This window comes from Oryctolagus cuniculus, chromosome 9, assembly GCF_051225735.1.
Source record: "Oryctolagus cuniculus isolate XC-2025 breed Fujian yellow rabbit chromosome 9, ASM5122573v1, whole genome shotgun sequence".
Lineage (NCBI taxonomy): Eukaryota > Metazoa > Chordata > Mammalia > Lagomorpha > Leporidae > Oryctolagus > Oryctolagus cuniculus.
Genome location: NC_142875.1, coordinates 112,427,284 through 112,453,364, shown reverse-complemented (window position 1 = coordinate 112,453,364; position 26,081 = coordinate 112,427,284). Strand labels below are relative to the sequence as shown.

Here is a 26,081-nt window from a genome sequence, read left to right as displayed (position 1 = left end):
AAAAACAAACCCGCTTCTCCCTTGCACGCGCCGGGGCCGTTATGCAAATTATTGTAGGCGGGGCTCCGTGATCCTACTAAGAACCACGCCCACTGTGCTTTCCGCCAATAAGCGCACGGACTCTCCATTTCCCCATGCAAATATCCTGGTTTTTTATTTGAATGAAGGACTTTGGCCCCGCCTCCTGCCGCGGAAAAGGGAACGAAGTCTGAGGTGGTGGCGCTGCGCCGTTCTGTTGCGCTGCGAGGTGAGCGCCTCTGAGTAGCGCTTCCTCAATCCGTGAGTAGCACTTTGCGAGCGCCCCCTATGAGCCTCGGCAAAGAAGGGAGGAAGTTTGCTCAGGGAGCCAAAGAACTGAGCGCAGCAGCTTCAAAAAGGCTGCGATGTGCTGATTTAGTCGTCGTTTGTTTTTGAAGTTGACAGAAGGTACTGGAAGTGTGTTAGTCCTCAGCGAAGGGAGAGAGCACGCTTCCGTTGCTCTGTGACGGCGGAAGCACTTACACTGCCACCCCGGAAGTTTATCCATCCCGCACAATTTGGTGTTGGGAGTCAGCCCCTAAAAGACGATCCCCGGGAGGACGTGGAGGCCACCCCATTGCTTCTACAGTTCGCTCCCTGGAATGAGTGTGTTACTCAGTTTTTGATAACTGTAGTTCACTTCGATTGAGAAGGCTAAGGGATAGAGTAAATATCTTTATGTCTTGCAAAGCAAGAAAAGCCTGAAAAATACTAGCTCGAAAGGTTGATTATTGTTTCAAGTCCTGGCTGCTCCACTTCTGATCCAGCTCTCTGCTATGGCCTGGGAAAGCAATAGAATTTGGCCCAAGTCCTTGGGCCCCTGCACCCATGTGGGAGACCCAGAAGAAGCTCCTGGTTCCTAGCTTCGGAATGGCGCAGCTCCAGCTGTTGTGGCCATCTGGGGAGTGAACCAGCAGATGGAAGACCTCTCTCTTTCTCTCTCTCTCTGCCTCTCCTTCTGTCTGTGTGTAACTCTGACTTTAAAGTAAATAAATAAATCTTTTTTAAAAAGTCAGTATTTCTCTAAAAAAAAAAAAGGCTTCAGGGTAGTAAAAATACTTGTAGTAGTAGAGGAGTAGTAGTAGTAGTAGTAGTAGTAGTAGTACTGATACAGCTCAACTTGAACAGTTTCTATCTACACTTCTCTTTCAAAAGAAAGAAGATGAATCAACCACAACCTGATAGTTTTTATTATCCTCCAATTTGCAGAGAAGCTTACCAAGGTGTTAAACAGATAAACCTGGAATAATCCAGCAAAAACAACTCTTAAGAATAGGATATGTGGGGAACGGTGCTGTGGCTCACTTGGTTAATCCTCTGCCTGCCAGCTGGGTTCCAGTCCAGCTCTGTGTTGTGGCCTGGGAGGGCAGTGGAGGATGGCCCAAGTGCTTGGGCCCCTGCACCCACATGGGAGACCAGGAAGAAGCACGTGGCTCCTGCCTTCAGATCAGCGCAGCTCCGGCCGTAGCGGCTATTTGGGGAGTGAACCAATGGAAGGAAGACCTTTCTCTCTGTATCTCTCTCTCTCTCACTGTTTATAACTCTACCTGTCAAATAAATTTAAAAAAAAAAAAAAAGGACATGTGGTAGTGGTAGTCAAAATTCTAAAATGATGCCCATGATTCTCCTAGTGTTCATACTATGCCTGTGAATGTGGCAAGAATCTGTGATTTGCTGTAGCCAAAAGAACATAGCAAAGGTGGATGAACTTTGCAGATATAAGATCCCAAATTAGGGGCCAGCAGTGCGAGCAACCCATGTGGGAACCGATTCAAGTCCCAGCTGCACCAGTTCCAATCCAGCTCCCTGCTAATATACCTGGGAAAGCAGTGGAAGATGGCCCAAGTCTTTGGGCCCCTGCACCCACATGGGAGACCTGAAAGAAGTTCCAGGCTCCTGGCTTTGGATCAGCCTAGCTCCAGCTGTTGCAGTCATTTGGCGAATGAACAAGTGGGTGGAAAATACCCCCCCCATCTCCCTCCTTGCCTCTCTGTAACTCTACCTTTCAAATAAATTTTTTAAAATCCCAAATTAAGTCCTAAACAGCACTCTGGCCTCAGAATCAGCCCTTAAGGCATTCGGATCTGGCTAAAAAGCCCATGAGAGTTTCTCAGGCATGGAAAGCCGACACACTGCAGCAAGAAAAATGACCTAAATGAAAGATCTCTGTGAGTGAGATCCCAGTGGAAAGAACAGGCCATCAAAGAAGGAGGTACCTTTCTCTGAAGGGAGGAGAGAACCACTTTGACTATGACCTTGTCTAAACAACATCGGAGTTGGCAAACTCAAGAGGCTTCCATAGCCCTGGAAGCTCATGACAAGAGCCTCAGATGATTACTGACATCATAAATAAGAGTGTCAATTGTTAAATGAACAATGGGAGTCACTGTGCACCTACTCCCCATGTAGGACCTCTGTCCTTAATGTGTTGTACTATGCGAATTAATGGTGAAACTACTACTCAAACAGTACTCTATACTTTGTGTGTCTTTGTGGGTGTAGTCTGTTGAAATATTTACTTAGTATATACTAAGTTGATCTTCTGTATATAAAGGTAATTGAAAATGAATCTTGATGAAGAATGGGATGGGAGAGGGAGTGGGAGATGGGATGGTTGCGGGTGGGAGGGAGGTTATGGGGGGAAAAGTCACTATAATCCAAAAGTTGTACTTTGGAAATTTATATTTATTAAATAAAAGTTGAAAAAAAATCCCTAATTTTGAGTTAACCAAAAGATACCTGGGTAGACCTGTCTTAATTTAATTAAACATCCTTAAAAAAAACTGAGGGGCTGGTGCTATGGCTAGTGAGTTAAGCTGCCCTTTGAAACAAGCATCTGGCTGCTCTGCTTCTGATCCAGCTCTCTGCTAACGTGCCTGGGAAAGCAGCATAAGATGACCAGTGTGCTTTGGCCCCTGCCACCCATGTGGGAGACTCAGATGAAGTTTCAAGTTCCTGGCTTTCTCCTAGCCCAGCCTCAGATGTTGTGGCCACTTGGGGACTGAACCAGCAGATTGAAAATCTGGGGGAGGGGAGTGGCAGTGAAGTGTCTCTAACTGCCTTTCAAGTAATTTCTTTTTTTAAATGTCTCTTCTGTGTCACTCTTCAAATAAATAAATGAATCTTAAGAAAGGGCAGGAAGGAAGAGAGGGAGAGATGGAGGGTCCTCTCTGTGGAGACATAGTTTCCTTGCATAACTTGATGAAGACAGCGGCACCTTGAAAGACGCTGGGACTAGGGCTCTCATATAGTCACAAGGAAATAAATTCTGCCAACCAATCAAATGAGCTTGGAAGCAGATTCTTCACCAAAGCAGCCCTCAGATGAAAATTCACTGAGATGCTATGGTTTGAATGTGTTCCACAAAGGTCATGCACTGGAAACCTAATCCCCAATGCCAAGATGGGACCTTTAAGGTGTGATTAGGTTACTGCCCTGCCAGTCTCAAATGATCCGCTGTGAGAAAGCCACCAGTGAGTCCCATACTAGGAGCTGCTGTCCTGGTTGCGCTCAGTGAATGAATGAATGCCACCCTTGTTGTGTGCTTTTAGGCCTCTGTTCCCACCCCAACCCCCTTCAGCCTTACTGGGCAAGCTCCACCCAGAGGAGGCCACTGGGGTTTAGCAGAGCAGTTGGCCTGCTGGGTTGGCTCTGCCCAGAGGGGGCTAACAGGAACGCCAGTTTGGGGCCCGCTCCTTCCGGAAGGCCGGGAGCCATACGTCGTCTTGGTCCCCTTATGTCCTCCTTGGGATTTCTACCTGGCAACCCTCGTGGAAGTGGAGCTCTGTACGGTGTAGTTTGGTGAAAGAAAACCCTGCACCAGCCTTCTTAAGCTGAGTGTAGATCTTAATGTGTAGCGTGCAGTACTTAATGAAGACGGATCTCAGCAATCTGCCTATGGACATTCCAGAAAATGTCGACATCAGTCTGTAGGGATGCACGGTGCCCCAGAGGAGACCTGCACATGGACTTCAGTCACATCAAGGCAGAATCAGTCTCCCTGGTGGGAGAAAGAGGCTCTGGGACAGAAGGGAGCTGTCGAGCATTTGCGGTATTCGTCGTCACGGACAGAACAGGTGGGGAGCCCTGAGCTTCCGTTACAAGGTAAGGTCCAGGTATGTTCTCTGCGTCGTGGATGTCATCATTCAGGTAAGCGGGGCTCGTTTTGGAATCAAAGTTCTTGGGTGAAAAATACATCCGGAGTGTTCCGTGTAGGTCAGGGGTTGCTTGTTCAGTGTCAAGTCCACGAAGATGAGTTAGGGGCTGTTGTGGTGAGTTCAGCCACCAGGCCAGCCTCACATATTTGAGTTGGGGTTCACGTCCCCCAAGTGCTCAACTTCTGATCCAGCTCCCTGCTGATACTCCTGGGAAAGCAGCAGGTGATGGTCCAAAGCTTGAGCACCTGCCATCCACGGGGGAGACCCGGATGCAGTTCTAGGTTTCTAAAGCTTCAATCTGGCCCAGCCTGAGCCATTGGCGTCATTTGGGAAGTGAACCAGCAATGAAATCTCTCTCAGTGTCTTGCCCTCTCTCTGTCCTCTACCTTTAAAATAAAGTAAATCTTAAAAAAAAAAAAAAAAAAGTTAGTGCTTGAAGGAAATGACATTGGACTTCTTTCAAATTCTTTTATTTGACAGATCACATTACTGTGACAAGGTGGGGTGTTCTAAAAATTTAGAACTTCAAGACTGTAAAAAAGTAAAGGTGCGTGGGTTGTGTTGACTGAACATTAAGGAAACATTTGGTAACGAGGACACCTGGCGCCAGCCACTGAAGTCAGGCAGGAATAGGTGTTGATTGCTGATTGGCTAACTGCTTCCCGCTTGCTCACCATGCCGGCGCGATTAACTGCTGATTTCAGAATGTGGTTTTGCCTTTAAACCCCCCTCCACCCCTGCTACTGCAACTCACTGCTGTTTTCTCCGGACTTGTTCTGTGAGAAAGGCAGTTGCCAGCTGTTAATAAAGATTCCCAATTTTATCTCAAAGTCTGTTTTTTTTGTTTTTGTTTTTGACAGGAAGAATGAACAGTGAGAAAGAGAGACAGGGAGAAAGATCTTCCTTTTCCATTGGTTCACCCCACAATGGCCGCTGTGGCCAGTGCGCTGCAGCCGGCGCACCGGCGCACCGCACTGATCCGAAGCCAGGAGCCAGGTGCTTCTCCTGGTCTCCCATGCGGGTGCAGGGCCCAAGGACCTGGGCCATCCTCCACTGCACTCCCCGGCCATAGCAGAGAGCTGGACTGGAAGAGGAGCAACCGGGACAGAATCCGGCACCCCAACCGAGACTAGAACCCGGGTGCTGGCGCTGCAGGTGGAGGATTAGCCTATTGAGCCGCAGCGCTGGCCAGTCTTGCTGTGTTTTAATCAGTGCACCCCGCAACATAACTTAACAAGGATATCAGAAGATTTGGGGTTGGTATCTACCTCTCTGTAAATGGAACAATCCAGCAGGCTGATGAATAATATCTAAGGGTTGTCTGGCTATACAAGAAAGACCCTGGAACATAAAACTGATCTGTGATATTTTATTTTTAAAATTTATTTATTTTATTTGAAAGTCAGAGTTCCAGAGAGCTCTTCCATCTGCTGGTTCACTCCCCAAATGGCCACAATGGCCAGGTCTGGTCCAGACCCAAGCAAGGAGCTTCATCTGGGTCTCCCATGAGGGAGCAGGAGCCCCAGCACTTGGGCCATCTTCAACTCTTTCCCAGGTGTATTATCAGGGAGCTGGATCTGAAGTGGAGCAGCTGGGACTCAAACTGATGCCCATATGGGATACCAGTGCTGCAGGCCTCAGCTTAATCCATTATACCACAGTGTCGGCCCCTAATTTGTTCAATGAAAGACAATGATAGGGGAAAGAGAGGTATTTAATGCTCACTGAAAAAGATAGATTCTGTATTGCAGTTATACTTGGGTGAGGGGCCTCTGATCTGCTTTCCACGTTAGAGGTTCCTACATATAATAATCACGTACATACATTTAAAAGAACACAGGGATGCCTTTGTTCTACCAGAATCTGACAGTCAGCCTTATTGTAATGGGAACTGTAACCTTAAACATCTGCTCTCTTAATATAATCGTCCTATAACACTCCCCAGGGGATTGCTTCCTAGTCCTTGTTTCATGTCCTAACAACAAAAGGCAGGCAAAATGCTGTGAAGATCAGTGGTTTGAGACATACACGAGTCTCAAATTATGTAAAGATTTAGGCAGGGCTGGCACTGCGGCTCACTAGGCTAATCCTCCGCCTGCGGCTCCGGCACTAGGGTTCTAGTCCCAATCGGGGCACCAGATTCTGTCCCGGTTGCTCCTCTTCCAGTCCAGCTCTCTGCTGTGGCCGGGGAGTGCAGTGGAGGATGGCCCAAGTGCCTGAGCCCTGCACCCACATGGGGGACCAGGAGGAAGCACCTGGCTCCTGGCTTTGGATCGGCACAGCGCACTGGCCGCAGCGGCCATTGTGGGGTGAACCAACGAAAGGAAGACCTTTCTCTCTGTCTGTCTCTCTCTCACTGTCTAACTCTGCCTGTCAAAAAAAAAAAAAAAAAAAAACTAAAAAATGATTTAGGCAGTAAAAAATTAAGTTTTCAGATCCTTTTTATTAGTACAGATTCAAAAGATTTTTGCATAACAAAGACATGCTGGTAATGTTAAGGATATGTTTTCTTGCCTTTACATGTTCCAGTTTGTGATTCTGTAGATATTCAGAAAAGTTACACAGTATTATCAACATGTGTGAATGGCTGCTGTAAAAAATTTGAAATATTAAATAATTTATACTCCTCTTATATATGTGTACTCTACATATAAATGTTGGTGTCACATATATGAAATATGAAATTCAGTGTTTGAATTGGCAGCTAAGGGGTAGGTGTTGTGGCTCAGCAGGTTAAGCTGCCACTTGAACAGAGCTGTGACTACTCCACACTTCGATCCAGTTTCCTGCTATTGCACCTGGGAGGCAGCAGACAATGGCCTAAGAACTTGTGTTCCTGCCACCCATTTGGTAGACCTGGATGGAGTTCCTTGGCTCAGCCTAACCCTGACTGTTGGTGGCATTTGATGAGTGAGCCAGCAAAAGGAAGATCTCTCTCTGCCTCTTCCTTTGTCTGTCACTCTACCTTTCAAATAAATAAATATAAAAAAAAAATTGACAACTAAATTATACTGGGATTCAGCATTGTCAGTAATTTTATTTTAATGAAAATATTTCATAACATTGTGTTAAATTTTGAAAACATTATTTGGTTATATTTAAATAATTTGATAGAAAAGTTTAATATTTTTTTCCTGCTGACTTAGAGTATTTTGAATAACTTAGAATATAAACAAGTTTTAAAAGACATATGTGTCAGGTAATTAAAATTGTGATATTTTATTTTTAATTTATTGTCCTGATAAAGAGATATTTGGGGTCAGTGTTGTGGCATAGTGAGTTAAGCTACTGCTTGCGATGCCAACATCACAGAATACTAGTTCAAGTCAAGTCTGTTCCACTTGCAGTTCCCTGCTAATGCACCTGGGAAGGTAATGAAAGATGGCCCAGTACTGGGCACCTGCCACCCATATTGGAGACCTGGATGGAGTTTCAGGCTCCTGGTTTCATCCAGACCAGCCCTGGTTATTGCAGCCATTTGAGGAGTGAACCAGGTGATGTAAGATCAATTTCTCTCTCTCTCTTTCTCTCTCTGCCTTTCAAGTAAATGAAATAAATCTTTTTTTAAGTATTGATGGTGCTAATTTTACTTTTTTAAAGATTTATTTATTTATTTGAAAGGCAGAGGGCACAGTTACAGAGAGGCAGAGAGAGCGAGCTCTTCCATCCACTAGCTCACTCTCCAGATGGCCAAAATGGCCAGAGCTGCGCCGATCCAAAGCCAAGAGGTAGGAGCTTATTCCAGGCCTCCCATGGGAGTCCAGGGGCCCAAGGACTTGTGCCATCTTCTGTTGCTTTCCCAGGCCATAGCAGAGAGCTGGATCAGAAATACAGCAGCTGGGTCTTGAACTGGCCCCATGTGGGATGCTGGCACTGAAGGCAGCAGCTTTACCTGCTACGCCACAGTGGTGGCCCCATAAAATCTTTCCAAAAAAAGTTTTAAAGATATGTCCAAGTTTGCTATTTTCTGAAAACAAATACATTTTCTCCTAATCCTTTGGAACATTAATAATAGATACAAGTTGAATTTGAGAAAGAAAAATAAATTACATGAATGTGGACCTCAAAAGAAAAGGACTGAAAAGAGAAAATCCTCACAGAAATTCTTCTTAAATTTTTTTAAAAACTGGAAAAAAATTAAAATGACTAGATATCTATCAAGCACAAACCATGCAGGATCTATAAGAAGGATATTCTATAACTTTTATTTACAGGAAATAAATCATTGATCAAAATGGGGAAATGAGAATTGGTAATCCCATCAAATCCACAATAGAACAAGCAAGCTGAAATCCTGGAAACATCATGTTCGTGTACACAAAGGGGATAAAACCATCTCTTGAGATGTCTGTATTGGAGTGCCTGGGATGGAGTCCCACATCTACTTCTGATGCAGCTTCCTGGTCCAAATACTTGGATTCCTGCCACCTACATGGTAGACCAAGTGTTTGATCCCTGACCAAGCTCCTGGCTCCTCCATCCTGTCTCAGCCCTAGCCATTGTGGCCATCTGGGAAGTGAACCAGCAGATAAAATATTCTCTCCATCTCTCTCTGTAAGTTTGGCCAAATATCTACAGCACTGAATAACTTCAGCAAAAGAGCTATATCAAAATGGCATCAAAGCATCTGACATAATTTGCACATCACAGCTGTTATCCAAAGTGTTTTGCTAAAATCACTTTGGGAAAATAAAATTAATTTCAAAAATCAATCTCTTTAATTCCCCTCTGTAGTATTACGGTGTTTTCATTCATAGTACAAATATGAAGTTGACAACACTGCTTTGGTGTCCAACACCATAGTACATGAAAAAGGTTGCTGATGGCTTTGGAAAATCTGACATCAGTGAATCAGCATGTCATTGTACCTTTCTACTTCTGTTAGGAAGCTCTAGTCAGGCTGGCGCCGCGGCTCACTAGGCTAATCCTCAGCCTTGCGGCGCCGGCACACCGGGTTCTAGTCCCGGTCGGGGCGCCAGATTCTGTCCCGGTTGCCCCTCTTCCAGGCCAGCTCTCTGCTGTGGCCCGGGAGTGCAGTGGAGGATGGCCCAAGTGCTTGGGCCCTGCACCCCATGGGAGACCAGGATAAGTACCTGGCTCCTGCCATGGGATCAGCGCAGTGTGCCGGCCACAGTGCACCAGCTGCAGCGGCCATTGGAGGGTGAACCAACGGCAAAGGAAGACCTTTCTCTCTGTCTCTCTCTCTCTCTCTCTCACTGTCCACTCTGCCTGTAAAAAAAAAAAAAAAAAAAAAAAAAAAGGAAGCTCTAGTTATAAGACTCAAAATAATTTTTTTCTAAGAAAAGGACTTGCATTTATTTGTGGGGAAAGAAAAGAACAAGCCAGAGAAAAACAACCAAAGTTTAAAGGTTTTCAGGATGCTAAACATTATTATAAATCATTATATAAAACATATATGTGAGTTGTATATATTTTGTATATATGAAATATGTGCTCTGCAAATATATATATATTATACCATATAGTTTATCCTATGAGCTACTAAAATATATATTCAATAGTTTAGAATGGGAAAGGAACAAGAAAGTTAATACATATTAGGCCTGTATTAGGAGCTTTTAAAAATTATAATAATACATGGTGAATATTATTGTCCTTAATTTAAAATAAGGAACAGTGAGTTTCCAAGGTAAAGTAAGCATCTAGGCATGAGAATGGCAATTTGAATCTGTCTTTATGACTGCGAGGTTGAATTACAGATGCTACGCACAGAGCCAGCCATTCTGTAATCCCTTCTATTGAAAGTTCGTATAGTTCACAATAATTATTCTTGTCTGTCCATGATCTTGTCTTTTCCTTCTGGCAGGAAAATCATGTCATTTGGGGTTCAGTCAGGGGAGAAAAATCACTAGCAAATGTTACAGAATAAGGGACTTGTTATAGGAATTAGGCCTGATAAAACTGTGGGAGGAATTTGTGAAGTAGAAGTCCATGAGGACCCCACTGGAGAATGAGTGCAGGGGCCTCCCATTTGTCAATTCAGAAAGTAAATGTGTCTGTCCAGACACTGCCTAGAGACTGAGAAGTGAAGCTTATGCCTCTCAAGTAGCTACCACCTCTGTTTTGGGGTGTGGATCCACAAGCAAAAGCTTTAGCAGTGAACGTCACACTGGTGTTGGTCATCAGCGTAAACAGTCATGAAGAAGAACCGGTAGAGGGAGAACAAGTTGGGACCTGCTGGCCACCTCTGCATCTGTGTCACTGTGTCTGACTACAAGATCTTCACAAGGGAATGCCCTGCGTCACTTCCCTTTCTCAGAAAGTGTACACCCAAACATGCCTCTCAGAGCTCTGCCATTGGCAGGAGTTTCCCTCATCACTGTCCATGAAGGAAGGTCTAATTCCACGTTAACCATGATGTCACAGTACACCCCTCAGAAGTCCATCCCACATCAACATGGCACTCACACATGCCGTTTTAAAGCATATTTCACTTCGGAATACAATAGCAAAGTAGTGCTTCCACTTTGCATGATGCAACATTCCCTCCTCCACCCAAAAGTGTCCTAACCCTTCCCAAGGAGAACCCAAAGTCACCGTATCCACCTTTTTAAGATGTTTGCCTTCCAGCCAACTCACACTCTGTTTATTAGCGTGTTGAAAACTAGTTAGTAGTTCATGTGAGAGAGGGATAAAGAAAAGCAGTGTATATCAAACTGTGGCAGAAACACTCCTTACTGTGGTTCCTGTTTTTGTAATTGTTTTTAAGATGCTTTTATTTGAAAGATAGAGTTAGAGAGAGAGACAGAGAGACAGAGACAGAGACAGAGACAGAGAGGTCTTCCGTTTGCTGGTTCACTCTCCAAATGGCTGTAACAGCCAGGGCCGGGCCAGGTCAAAGCCAAGAGCCTGGAACTCCAGTGGGAGCAAGGGCCCAAGAACCTCGGTCATCTTCCACTGCATCATGTGATGCTGTTCTTGCAGGCAACAGCATATCCCACTGCACCACAATGCCAATCCCTCTAAAATGGTCTACGTGGTTGTAAATAGTATTTATGACTCCTTTCTTCTGCCCATTACACATTGCTATTATCCTCAACTGGTTGTGTTTACTTACACGACGGAATGGTCCAAACCCTTATTTCTAAAGGGTCTATGCTGTTAACAGTCCTGACTTTATTGGTTTTAGAATCCTCTTAATTTTTAATCACAGAATGAGGGAATACTACAGGGTGCTCCCAGAGCATCTCTTGTATTCCACAAATAATTGTCTTTGTCCTTTATGCAGCAATAACATAATTTTGCTTTAAGAGTATATTAAGGGGCCGGCGCTATGGCATAGTGGGTAAAACCATCACCTGCAGTGCCAGCATCCCATATGGGCGCCAGTTCAAGACCCAGCTGCTCCATTTCTGATCCAGCTCTCTTCTATGGCCTGGGAGATCAGTAGAATATGGCCCAGGTGCTTGGACTCCTCTACCCCATTGGGAGACCCAGAAGAAGCCCCTGGCTCCTGGCCATTTGTGGCCATTTGGAGAGTGAACCAGCAGATGCAAAATCTCTCTCTCTCTCTCTCTACCTCTGCCTCTCAAATAAATAGATAAAAATATTTTTTTTTGACAGGCAGAGTGGATAGTGAGAGAGAGAAAGGTCTTCCTTTGCCGTTGGTTCACCCTCCAATGGCCACCAAGGCTGGCACACTGCGGCCGGTGCACCGCGCTGATCCGAAGCCAGGAGCCAGGTGCTTCTCCTGGTCTCCCATGGGGGTACAGGGCCCAAGCACTTGGGCCATCCTCCACTGCACTCCCGGGCCACAGCAGAGAGCTGGCCTGGAAGAGGGGCAACCAGGAAAGAATCCGGCGCCCTGACCGGGACTAGAACCCGGTGTGCCGGTGCCGCTAGGTGGAGGATTAGCCTATTGAGCCGCGGTGCCGGCCTATAGATGAATATTTTTAAAAAGAGTATATTAAGAGTATCATTTCCTCCATCTAGTAATTTCCTTTTCCTTTATGGTTTACAAAACATGCAAAACCCAAAAACCAGGTGACTTTCCAGCTAAACAGAATCTGTGCCTACCCTAGTTGGGGCATTCTTGTCGCTCCCCCTCTTTGTGGAGGAACGACACTAAACCCTGCCTAGGTTCCCTATCCGAGTCACGGCACCATTATGTCGCTCCCCCTCTTCATGGAGGAACGACACTAAGCCCTGCCTAGGCTTCATATCCGAGTCACGGCACCATTATGTCGCTCCCCCTCTTCGTGGAGGAACGACACAGGACCCTGAGCTGTTCTTTTGTCTGCTCGGCCCTCCCCAGGTTTGCTGCTGGTTCTTCCCGGGTTGGCTGCCGTCCCTTCCACCTCCGTGGAAGGGCGGTTCCCCCTGCCACTTTCCCCACTTCCGCAGGGGAGCAGCACACCGCCGGCCAGCTCTCTCGGGGGCTGCACAGGTGTTCCCTCAGATGTTCCCCTTAGATGTTCCTCTTAGATGTTCCTGGTGCATGTTGTCTCTCTCCTCCTTTATAGTCCTCTTCCACCAATCCCAACTCTACCCACACGCCGAGTACGCTGCTCTCCTCCAATCAGGAGTAGGTCCTACAGTTTATTGGTTGAACTGGAGGCAGCTGTGTAGAAGCTGTTTCCCTTCTCAGCGCCATATTGTGGAAAGCAGATGCATAGAATAAGTCTTAATTCCAGTAACTTAGTCTAGTCCGAGTTGCTCCCCACAATTCTCCCTTGGAGAATCACACCTGCAGAGCCCAAAGTTGTGGGATACAAAGGGAAAAAAATCAAGTGTAATTGAAAATAGGAGGCGCTCCCATTTACAGCTCTTGATCTTGGGACTCGTGAATCTCAGTATTTCCACTGAGTCAGATCATATTCTGCAGGCTACAGGACATTATCTGAGTCCCACAGCGTTGTTATCATCTGGCATATAACTGCATCTGCAAAAGACCATTCTTACCTTCGAGTTTTATCTGTGATACAGAGAGATGAAAAGCGTGTCACTCCAACCTCTACAGGAAGATAAGCTGAGGCTGCCATTGTGGTGCTGTGGGTTAAAGCCTCAGTCTGCAGCACCGGCATCCCATATGGGTGTTGGTTCGAGTCCCAGTTGCTCCACTTTGAAGCCATCTCTCTGCTATGGCTTGAGAAAGCAGTAGAAGATGGCCCAAGTCCTTGGGCCCTGTACCTTTGTGGGAGACCCAGAAGCTCCTGGCTCCTGGCTTCTGGCTTCAGATCAACCCAGCTCTGGCCATTGCAGTTATTTGGGGAGAGAACCAGCGGAATGGAAGACCTCTCTCTCTCTCTGGCTCTACCTCTTTCTGTAACTCTGTCTTTCAAATAAGTAAAATAAATCTTTAAAAAAAAAAAAAAAAAAAAAAAAAACTAAGCTAGTGCCGCAGCTCAATAGGCTAATCCTCCGCCTGCGGCACTGGCACGCCGGATTCTGTCCCGGTTGCCCCTCCTCTAGTCCAGCTCTCTGCTGTGGCCCAGGAGTGCAGTGGAGGATGGCCCAAGTGCTTGGGCCCTGCACCCCATGGGAGACCAGGAGAAGCACCTGGCTCCTGGCTTCAGATCAGCGCGGTGTGCTGGCCGCAGCGTGCCGGCCCTGGCGGCCATTGGAGGGTCAACCAATGGCAAAAGGAAGACCTTTCTCTCTGTCTCTCTCTCTCACTATCCACTCTGCCTGTCAAAAATAAATAAATAAATTTAAAAAATAAGCTAAAAACATTGATGAATTTTCTTGAACCTATCAGAGAACTAAGGTTACAGACAGATAAGTGATCTGAAATATGGAGAGAAACAGAAGACTCAGATCCAAGAATTTCTTTACCTTGGGCAGATACTTCTAGATAACCATATGAACTCTAAAAAGATTCAATTAGAAATGTTTTACCAAATTGCTAAAGACCAGACATGGGCTAAAGAGAGGATGTGAATTGCCTGAGGGACACGACCTGTAGGGGAATGCATACTCTTACAGGCTTTTCTGTTGGGAATGCAACTAGGCACTGACAAAGAAAACTGGAGAAAATCCCGTAAAAGATTTTCTCACAGTGCTGGTGAGGAAAGGGGAGCAGCAGGCACTGCTAACACCCATCTCTCTGGCCTGGTGTTGTGGCGTGGCAGTTAAGCCACTGCCTGCACTGCCAGCATCTCATGACGGTGACGGTTTGTCTCCCTGGTGCTTCACTTCTGATCCAGCTGCCCTGCTAATGCACCTGGGAAAGCAGCAGAAGATGGCCCAAGAGCTTGGGCCCCTGCACAGACATGGGAGACCTGGAGGAAACTCCTGATCCTGGCTTTGGCCCCACCCAACTGCAGACCTTGAGGCCATTTGGGGAGTGAATTAGCAGATGAAGGATCTTTCTATATATATCCTTGTTTACTCTGCTTTCAAATAAATAAGCAAAATTCTTTTTTTTTTTTAAATCACTGTTATCTCCCCTGTGGGTCAAAAGCCTTAATTTGCAGTGGAAAAAGCAGCAAAAACTTTAGGGGAAAAAAATCTCTATCCCTGGAGGAGGAGCAGGAAGCATGCCAGGCCTAGTATTCTGTCTGCAGGAGATAAAGGAACTCAAGCACTTAAGCTCTCAATAACTCAAGACCCAAGTTTACAGTGCCTGGTTTAAAGCTATGACTTAATCTAAACTCACCATCTTCATGTTAAAAAGACTTGATTTTATATATAACAGTGGAATATGGTTGAAAGAGTTATGACACAGACTATTACACAGAGCAGTACAAAGGAAAATGCTCTATGATCTAAATTAAAACCAAAATAATGGAGGTGGGCGTGTGGTCTATCTGGTAAGTAACCACTTGGAACACTCACAACCACAAAAGAGTGCCTGGTTCAAGCCCCATCTCCTCTGCTTCTGACCTAGCTTCCTACTAACACATACCTTGGAGAAAGTACATGATGATTCTAGTATATGGGAGACCTGAGTTGAATTTAAGGATACTGGCTTCAGCCTGGCCCAGCCTTGGCTGTTGTAGGCATTTGGAGAGTGAACTAGTAGATGGGAGATTCATCCTCTCTCTCCCCGATCCCTTTCAAATAAAGTGAAAACAAATACTTTTAAAAATACAATATGTGGCTACTGCTGTGGTATAGTGGGCTAAGCTTCTGCCTGTAGTGCCAGCATCCCATATGGGCACCAATTCAAGTCCCAGCAGCTCCACTTCCGATCCAGCTCTCTGCTATGGCCTGGGAAAGCAGTAGAAGATGGCCCAAGTCCTTGGGCCTCTGCACCCATGAGGGAGACCAGGAAGAAGCTCCTGACTCCGGATTGGCCCAGCTCCAGCTCTTGTGGCCATGGGGAACGAATTAGCGGATGGAAGACCTTTATCTCTGTCTCTCCCTCTCTCTGTAACTCTACCTCTCAAGTAAATAAATGAAATCTAAAAAAAAAAAAAATACAGTAATGGAGATTTAAAAATGACTTCAATGAGCTCATCAGTAGACAATACAAGTAAAGAAAGAATCAGTAAACTTGAAAATAGGCCAATAGAAATCACCCAAACTAAGATGCAAAGAGGGAAAAGAAAGGAAATTACAGTCCAAGAAGGTGAATTGGAGGAACAAAAGAGTCACTAAGTAATGTGAAGAGTGAAACACATACAACTGCATAGGTGGGATTGCCAAGGAATATTATCACCTCTTAGGGTATACAACCAAGTGTCTGTTGGGAGGCCTGGAGTCATTGTTGATGAAAAGATTTGACAATAGGAAGATGAGCTGCGAGAGAAGAAAAGGAGAGCAAGAACAATCTAGAACTTGCCCACCACCTCTTTCTCTGTTACCACTTCTGATAGGATGATCCTCAGAGAGAAATGGCCAGTACTGCACTTCTGTCTTCCACTTCTGTCTTCCAGGAATTTCGTAGAATCCTCTTTGGCTGACACTAGCATGGAACACTTTAGGAAAAGAAATTATGAAAAAATAATTCCAGATTAAACAAGGTTTAACCACAATCTAACCCCAAGAACTTCAATATTCTTTTTGAGCACTATTCTTCCTCATTCTTAGCCTGAGTGATTCATATTCACCTGATATTGCTACCTTGATTTTAGGCTTTAACATGTGAACCATGTCTACCTAACTCTAGCCTGATTGCTTGGTTCCAGAATAGACATAGTATCTATCTCAGCTCTGAACCTTTGCCTGAATCTACTGGGGACACAATTTTTTCTCCACTGGAATTAATAAATGGATAGAACATATGATTAATGTTGCTCTTGGCCATCCTTGGGAATATGACATCAAGAAAAGCAGAAAAATTAAAAATGTTAGACACCTTCTGTCAGTATTGGAGCAACTGAATTCAAGTTGGATTTTTCAGTCTGTGAGAAGAGTGCCTAAAGTATAGATCATCAGCAAATGGTGAATGCTTAAATGAGACAATAAATTCCCTGTGTGTGTGTGTGTGTGTGTGGTTTAAATTACATGCCTGATAGGTATTCAAAAAATGATTGATTTTCTCTTCTATTCATATTCCTGCTGAAAAGACTGCTCCACTGGAGTATGTGCTGTGGCACAGTGCATTAAGCTGCCTCTTGGGACACCCACATTCCATATGAAGTACCTGGTTTGAGTCCCAGCTACTCTGCACTTCTGATCCAGTTTCCTGACAGAGTACCTGGGAGGCAGCAAATCATGGTTCACATACTTTGGTACCTCTCATCCATGTGGGAGACCTAGATGTAGTTCCTGGCTCCTGGCTTCCACCTGGCCCAACCCTGGCTGTTGTGAGCTTTGGGGAGTTGTCTTTCAAATAGATAACATTAGCAGGAAGATGGATTGGAAACTAAACAGTCAGGACTCAATCCCAGGCACACTGAAATGGGATGCAAGTATCCCAAGAGGTGGCTTAACCTGTTGCTTCACAACCCCCACTCCTGTTCTGGTTTCAAATCAAGAAATGCCTAAGAAGTGAAATTATTCAACAGTGGATAATAAAGTCAGAAGGATGCCATAAAGTTACTAGGTATATGTTATGAAAGAGCATGGTGAAATAGGTAAAAGATGTATAGAATATGAAGAAAAAGATGTACAGGTTAGAATTAAAGAGTACACCAAGTAAAAGTTGAAACAAGAAAAGAGTGAATGTTTGTAGATAAACAAAGGCACAATGTAAGAGATCATGTGGCCCAGGCACAAGCACAAGGAAAACTTTAGAATAACACCAGTTCCTGTTAGATATCCATCTGTTTCCAACTATTGATCTCCTCAAACAAAATCACCCCCTATTTTTTTTAAGAAATCAGGATACCTCTCTGTTCTTTGCAATCAAAGAGACTGTCATTTTGGGGGCCAGCATTGTGGTATACTGGGTTAAGCTGCCGCCTGCAATGCCAGCATCCCATATGGGCACTGGTTCAAGTCCCAGCTTCTCCATGTTGGATCCAGCTCCCTGCTAATGCATCTGGGTAAGCAACAGAGGATGGCCCAAATGCTGAGCCTCTGCACCTACATGGGAGACCTGGAAAAAGCTCCTGGCTCCTGGCTTGTGCCTGGCTCAGCCCCAGATATTGTGGCCTTCTGGGGAGTGAAACAACAGATGGAAGATCTCTTTCTCTCATTCCCTCTGTCTCTCTAACTCTGCTTTTCCAGTAATTTTTTTTAAATGTTATACAGGCTAAGGTTTATTAACAATCTATTGGTTTAATTTTAGGAGAGATTATATGCCTAAAAGCAAAGTAGACATGGTTAATAGTATTAAATAGTATCTAAAGTGGTGTTTATTAGTTGAAATTCATTTTTTAAATGATTTATTTATTTCTTTGAAAGAGTTACACAGAGAGAGAATGAGAGAGAGAGAGAGAGCGAGAGAGAGTGAGAGAGAGTTCCTCCATCCGCTGGTTCACTCCCCAATTGGCTGCAGCGGCCAGAACTGAGCCAATCTGAAGCCAGGAGCCAGGAGTGTCCTCGGGTCTCCCACGTGGGTGCAGGGGCCCAAGGACTTGGGCCATCTTCCACTGCTCTCCCAGGCCACAGCAGAGAGCTGGATCAGATGTGGAGCAGCCAGGACTCCAACCAGTGCCCATATGGGATGCCAGCACCACAGGCAGTGGCTTTACCCACTATGCTACAACACCGGCTCCTGAAATTCACTTAAAATATATGTATATAATTAGTAAGAACAATGTGATTCCATGTATCTGGGTTTACACATTGTGATAGCGCAATGAAGTTCAGATGATTTGGTTTGTGGTTTTAAAAGCTGTCATAGCTGACAAGGACACTTTACAAAGATGTGCTGATCCAGAGAAGCAGCATATCATTGGCTCTATTTAGTAAGTCACAATACTTATTTTCGGTACCATCTGTCAAATTTGGCTAACATATTTCTGCCTCTTCCAGATATCAATCAGATGTTAATGCAAACTAATTAGAAATTATTACATTTTATGTTTCTAACAAATGTATTTAAGATGCATTGAAATACTTTCTTTAAAAGATTGTTAAAAAGGCTGAATAATTATATTTGTAAGTATTTTTAATGTACAGATTTACAAATCACATCCATTATTTTTAGCAACAAAATCATCCAAAACGGGAATAATGGCCACACTCTTTATTTTCAACATGTTCTCTCCATAGCACATTTCTTTCAAAACATTGCTACATTCTCATATATTTGGAAAACCTCACTTTCCTCTAAAGGACAGATTAAACATGTTTTACAAAAAGAACCAAGATCCTTCTGCCAACAGCCTTATATTGTGGAAAAGGTCAACAAATTTACAACTCTTGTCTTTTTGTAAAAAAAAATGTGTAATTTATCTTAAAGGTAAATAGTCCTTTAAATATTTGTTGCAAATAAAGGATATTACAAAAGACCTTCACTGTCACTCCCCACCCAATTTCTATGTTTTGAAAAAAATATAGACTGTATAAAATTAACTACAATCAGAACATCCTGTAACATTCAATTCATTTCTGGCTTCAATTTCCTTTCTTCCTGGAAAACATAATAAATGAAAAAGACTTCAGTTGGAGATACAAACTTGGTACTTCGTAGCATAGATAGTTTTGAACCCAAGATTACCCCTTGAGGATATAGGGCACAACAGAAGAAGTTTTAGGGTAGTTCTTGGGAAATAAAGCAATGTTTATGAGATGGTAGAGGAAGAAAAAGAGTAGTTAATTTTACCTTTTGTTAAATGTTTTAAGAGAATTAATTTTCTCAACCACCCACTACTATCCACATTTTACATGTTGCCCAAGGCCATACAGCTATTTAATGGTAGAGCTAAAGTAAGAAAAACAGGCAATCTGGCTCCAGATTATTGTATTATTAAAATGAAACAAGTCCGTTAGAAAGTCTGTCGCACAATGAAATGGAGGACAGACTTGAGAAGACATCCAAGAATACACAGAGGAAAAGAGAAATGTGATGAAAATGGTGAGAGAGAAAATGACACAGAGAGTAGAAAATAGAGTTCTGATTTTTGAATAATAGATGTTTCTGTTGAAAAAAAAATCAGGGGCACAATTTTAAAAAGCAATAGACTGCTCTCTAGACTGCAAGTTTAAAAGTCTCACTGAATTTCAAATGGTAGTAATAAAAGAAAGAGGCCGATGTTTGAAAACATTTTGGCAGCATGTTTGAATTAAATAGGCAAGTTAAAAAAAAAATACAAGTTTTAGCTGGGGAAGAGGTTAAGAGAGTGCATATGTGAAGTATGGGTATATATTGGGATGGGTGAGGAGTGGAGATACAACAAGCTATATTTGAAGAAACAAAAATCACACTAATACCAGCTTATCCTCTGGTTTATTAAATACCAAATACCTAACGGGAGTAATATTGGAAGGGTTTTGAAGGGAAAGAATGGGACATCAGACTTTTTGTTTTAATTGTCTTTCACATAGAAAAAGAAGTAACAGAAATATATTCTTAGATACTCAAAGGCTCAGAAAATACATAACCTATCTACCCTTTCCTGGAAATTATTATCCACTACTGATAGATCGACTAAGAGTCATCAAATTTAATACCTCAAAAATGAGAAAGTTTGCTTATTAGAGAAAAAAAAATCTTGTATAAAAGAACTCTTGGCAGACACAACACACAAATCTCAATAAGAATTCTGAGGCTAAAAATTCAAGGGACCAGAGCTGTGGGTAAAGCTGCCTCCTGCAGTGCTGACATCCTATTTGGGTGCCAGTGAGTCCTGGTTGCTCTGTTACCAGTCCACCTCCCTGCTAATGTGCCTGGGAAAAGCAGAAGATGGCCCAGGTCCTTGGGCCCCTGCACTCATGTGGGAGATCCGGAAGAGGCTCCTGGCTCCTGGCTTCAGACTGGGGAGTGAAACAGCAGATGGGAGATTCTCTCTCTCTCTCTCTCTCTCTCTGTCTCTCTCTTTGCCTCTCTGTAGCTCTATCTTTTGAATAAAAATAAAAAAATTTTAAAAACTAAAAAAAAATTCAAGAACCACAGCAAATTGTATCACACAAAGTATCTCACAAGAATGCAGATGGAATTTGGACAAAATTCCAAATATGAATATAAGAATCCTTTATTATCTGGCAATAAACATGCTTGTTAGGTAGCCTCATCATCAAATTGCAGTCATATATTACTTAACTAGGATAGTTCTGAGAAATCCATTGTTAGATGACTTCATTGTTTTGCAAATTTCATAGAGTACTTAACACAAACCAAGATGGCAGTTTACTGCACACCTAGGCACTATGACATATATATATATATACATTTTATACCTATATAAGGATATATACATATTATATGTGTATATATGTTTATATAAACACATTTAATATACATTTTATAATTATTTTAGAGTGTGCCGTTTCTACTTAAAAGGTTATGGTAAGAGTCATGTATATATGTGTATGTACTTCAAAAGTTCATGGAAAATATGATCAAACATTTATTTTGGTGCAAAAAAGCTTGAAATCTGTGTATATAAGAGGTCTGCAAAAAGTTCATGAAAATGCATATTATGAAAAACTAGAGGCTGGCACTGTGGCCTAGGTTAAGCTGCCACTTGCAGCCCTGGTATCCCTTATGAGTGCCAGTTAGAGTCTCAACCGCTCTGCTTCCAATCCAGCTCCCTGCTAATGAGCCTGGAAATGTAGCAGGTGATGGCCTGGAGCCAGCGCTGTGGCATAATAAGTTAAGCCTCTGCCTGCAGTGCTGACATCCCATATGAGCACCGGTTCATGTCCTGGCTGCTCCTCCTTAAACCAGCTCTCTGCTTATGGCCTGTGAAAGCGATGGAAGACGGCCCAAATGCTTGGGCCCCTGCACCCATGTGGGAGACCTGGAAGAAGCTCCTGGCTCCTGGCTTTGGATAAGCTCAGTTCCAGCCATTGCAGCCATCTGGGAAGTGAACCAGCAGATGGAAGACCTTTCTCTCTGTCTCTTCCTCCCTGTTGTGGGGAGCAACCCGGACTGGACTAAGTTACTGGAATTAAGACTTATTCTATGCATCTGCTCTCCCACAATATGGCGCTGGGAGAGGAGAGAACAGCTTCTACACAGCTGCCTCCAGTTCAACCAATTAACTGTAGGACTTGCTCCTGATTGGAGGAGAGCAGCGTACTCGGCGTGTGGGCAGCCGAGTTGGGATTGGCGGAGGAGGACTATAAAGGAGGAGAGAGACGGCATGCACCAGGAACATCTAAGAGGAACATCTAAGGGGAACACCTGTGCAGCCCCCGAGAGAGCCGGCCGGCGGTGTGCCGCTCCCCTGCGGAAGTGGGGAAAGTGGCAGGGGGAACCGCCCTTCCACGGAGGTGGAAGGGACGGTAGCCAACCCGGGAAGAACCAGCAGCAAACCCGGGGAGGGCCGAGCAGACAAAAGAACAGCGCAGGGTCCTGTGTCGTTCCTCCACGAAGACGGGGAGCGACACCTGTAACTCTACCTCTCAAATAAGTAAAATCTTAAAAAAAAAAAAAAATAGCCCAAGTGTTTCGGCCCCTGCCACCCATGTGGAAGACTTGGAAGAAGCTCCTGGCTCCTGGCTTTGGCTTGGTCCAGCACCAGCTGCTGTGTCCATTTGGGGAATGAACCAGCAAATGGAAGATTGCTTTTCTTTCTCTCCTTCTCTTGCTCTATATCTCTGCCTTTCAAATTAATTAATTAAAAAAATATGGATTTCAAATTTGGGGGCAGCAAATACACTTCTTTTTTTTTTTTTTTTTTTTACTTATTTGACAGGTAGAGTTAGTGAGAGAGAGAGCGAGAAAGGTCTTCCTTCCATTGGTTCACTCCCCAAATGGCCACTACAGCCGGCGCTGCGCCGATCTGAAGCCAGGAGCCAGGTGCCTCCTCCTGGTCTCCCACGCAGGTGCAGGGCTCAAGCACTTGGGCCATCCTCCACTGCCCTCCCAGGCCACAGCAGAGAGCTGGACTGGAAGAGGAGCAACCAGGATTAGAACCCGGCGCCCATATGGGATGCCAGTGCCACAGGCAGAGGATTAGCCAAGTGAGCCACAGTGCTGGCCCCCATCTTCTTTAAAATAAAAATATTTTATTTTATTTATTTGAAAGGCAGACTGACAGAAACAGATCTTACATCCACTGGTTTACTTCCCAAATGGCAACAATGGCTAGAACTGGCTCAAGCCAAAGCCAGAAGCCAAGAGTTTCTTCTAGGTCCTTCACATGGGTGGCAGGGGCCCAGGTATTTGGGCCGTCTTCCACTGCTTCCCCAGAAGCAGTAGCAGGGAACTGGATCAGAAGTAGAACAGCTGGAATTCAAACCAGTGCTCAGATGGAATGCCGATATTGCAGGCAGTGGCTTATTCTGCTGTACCGCAATGCCAGCCCCTAAACTTATCTTTTAGTGGTTTTCCCACAAACCTTTTGAGGCACCCTTATACATAAAACAGTAGCTTCAGTAACATAGTTGCTTTATTACCTTTATCTAGTATTATGTATTTTATATATTGTATGTGCTATACTTTTATACTGGCCAGCTCCATGGATTTCTTTATAACAGGATCACTACAAACACATAATAAATAAATAATGATGTTATGACAACTACTGTGTCACAGGTGATAGGAATTTATCAACTCTATTGTAGTCTTAGGGGACTATTCTAGTATATGCTGCCTATAATGGACAAAAACACAGTAGTATTTGTGTAAACTCAATTTCAGAATCTCAACTAAATATTGGAGCATTTGTAATCCTGGGAAAACTTCTGTAAGAAAATACAAAAATAAAGTTGTCACTTTATTGAAGTGATGGCATTTTGATTGATTTTTGTCTTTTTAAATTTGTGATTATTTTCCAAATTATCTTCCATGAACAGGTTACTAATTTATTGCAAGAGTTATGCTTCCATGTAAGATGAAGTTAGTCTCATAGTGCCTCATTGCAAAGTCCTGCTGGAGAAATGTGTTACACACACCAGAAAACTTCAACTCTGATACTCAAGACAGCTGAAACCTGAGGAGAATTCAAAGTAAACCATGAACAAATCCATAACAACACAACAACTGATTGGATCACAACATGTGATTGGATCAAAGCAATGTCTCTTATTCTAGCTGACTGTCAGTGGGAAAGATATGTGCCCTCTGAGACAAAATAATATCTCCTTCAGTTCTCACTTTCTTGGATACAATGTTCAACAAACAATAAAAAAAAAAAACTTACAAGGCAGGGAAATGACTTATAATCAATAGAAAACATAGTCATTAGAAGCAGACCCACAGAGTGACCCAGATGTTCAAATGAGCAGATAAGAACGTTAGAATTACTATAGTAAATATGTTAAAGAAAAGAGTAGACTAGAACTGAAAAACTTGATGATTAAAGTTAAGAACTTGTTGCACAGTTCAGGGGCTGCTGGAGACGCCTGATGCCTTGGCAGAGGAGTGGTCATTGACACGACGGAGTGAGCAAGGGATCACTTACACCTGAGACAGACCACAGAACAGCACATGCCGGAAGTGGAAGTCCAAGTCAAACCTGGGAGGACAGCTTCATTGAGCAATCAAGAGTGTTAGTTGTATCTCAGCAGCAGCGGGTACCTGTGGTGGATTTCTACAGGCGGAACTGAGACAGGCATTCTTAGCCGAGACACCAACAGGTGGTTAAAGCAGTAGTGGACTATCAAGCAGACAATGCAATAAAGACTATCCATAGATTTTCAAAAAAAAAAAAAAAAAAAGAAATTAAGAACTTGTTATATAGGTTTAACAGCAGCACTGTGTAGGGGGAGGATCCGTGAACTTGAAGAAGAGTTCATCTAGATTATCTACACTGAAGCCCAGAGAAAAAGAAAGAGACAGAGGGCAATAGAGAAAATTTTGGAAAATTTTTTGACATTTTCTTTTCAAATCTTTCTTTTACATTTTTTCTCATCTCCTGCTAAGTCATTATTTAGATGGATGTTGCACTCTTTCATTGTTCTTACATTATTTTCATGCTCTTTTATATTTCCCCTTCATTTTTCATTTTGTGTTTCAAAAAGAATTTTCTATTTCCTGTTTGCCAATGATTTCCTCCATTTCTAATAGTTGTTAGAAACTTCCATTGAGTTGTTAAGGTCAGTTATTGTTTTCTAGACTTTAGAATCAGAATTTTTATTTGATCCCTTTATATAGATTGCAGTTTTCTGATGAAATTCACTATTCTTTCAACTATTTTGTCTATCTTTACCTTGATTTTCACCACTTGCTATTTTAAAGTCCTTGTGTGTATTTTCAAAGTCTGGATCAGCTATGGACATATTCTGTGCTCTAATTTGTCTTCACTTATTGATCTTATAGTCTAATCTCTCAGTACACTGGTGTGGTTTTTGATTAGCTGGCAAGTATCATATATAAAAGTTCTAAAACCTTTAAACAGTATCATTTCCTCCAGAGCTGATTTGCCCTTCCTTTTTCTTTGAAGACATATAGTTGCTTCTTAAATGGATAGGATGTCATTTTGGTAAGCTTCTCTGTCTACCTTTGGTTTTTCCCTTGCACCTAGGATATATTTCTCCAGGGTTTCCAAATCAATGCCTTGTGTATTTACTTGGGCCCCTTCCTGGAGAGTCCTACATTCTGATCTTTATCACTTTAGCACCATGTGACGGAACACTTTACCCTGAGTTTTGGAAGTATTTGTTTGCTTCTTACCCCTGTGTAATAGCTTAAGAATGCTGTAGTTTAAGAATTTGGCAAGTTCTTCCATTCTTCCGCAATGTAAGGACACAGTCTTTGTTCCCTCTTGCCCGCCACCCCATCTGCTTTGGGAAGACAAGGGATACAAGGTGCCCTCTTGAAGCAGAAAGCAGGCTTTTCAGAAGGAAGCTGTGCCAACTCCTTGGTCTTGGACTTTAAACCTCTATAACTATAAGGGAAAAAAAGAACTTAGTGCATGTATTTAAGTGAAAATTATTTTCATGTCAAACCTCAGTTCTCCGTTTTTTCCTCTTTTTTCTAGCATCTTAGCTCCTCAAATCTTCAGTTGTATTTCCGCCGCAGAAAGCTTCAACCAAACTGTGTTAGTGTCTCTGTTCTTCAGCAGTTCTCTGGGCAAATCCTGGAGTATCAATCTCTTTCTCTATTTCCGGAAATATAAAATTCCTCCAGAGAAAAAGTGTCCTAAAGGATCATTGGCAAATTGATACTCTATTTAAAGTCCCTAGGATGTCGGACTTTAACCTAAGAACAACAGAAAGCTATTTACGCAGGTGAATAATATCAGAATTATACTTTAATATTTTTTATTTTAAAACCCCTAAAGAAGTGATCAATTCAGAGACTAATCATCAATGGCTGCTAAATCAATTTTCTCAGCAGTTCTCCAATTTTTTGTTCTCAGGAGTACTTTAAACTTTCAAATATTATTGGGAAACAGGGTAGGCATTTGATGTAGTCATGAAGATGCCACTTGGGACACCTATATCCCATATTGGAGCATCTGGGTTTGAGTCTTGGCTCTGCTTCCAATTCCAGCTTCT

The 26,081-nt window shown here is 43.3% G+C and overlaps 1 pseudogene; it reads left to right on the top strand.

Annotated features, from left to right (window-relative positions):
- Positions 1–14,921: 14,921 nt before the first annotated feature.
- Positions 14,922–24,226, top strand: LOC108177044 (SNRPN upstream reading frame protein pseudogene; annotated as a pseudogene).
- Positions 24,227–26,081: the final 1,855 nt, after the last annotated feature.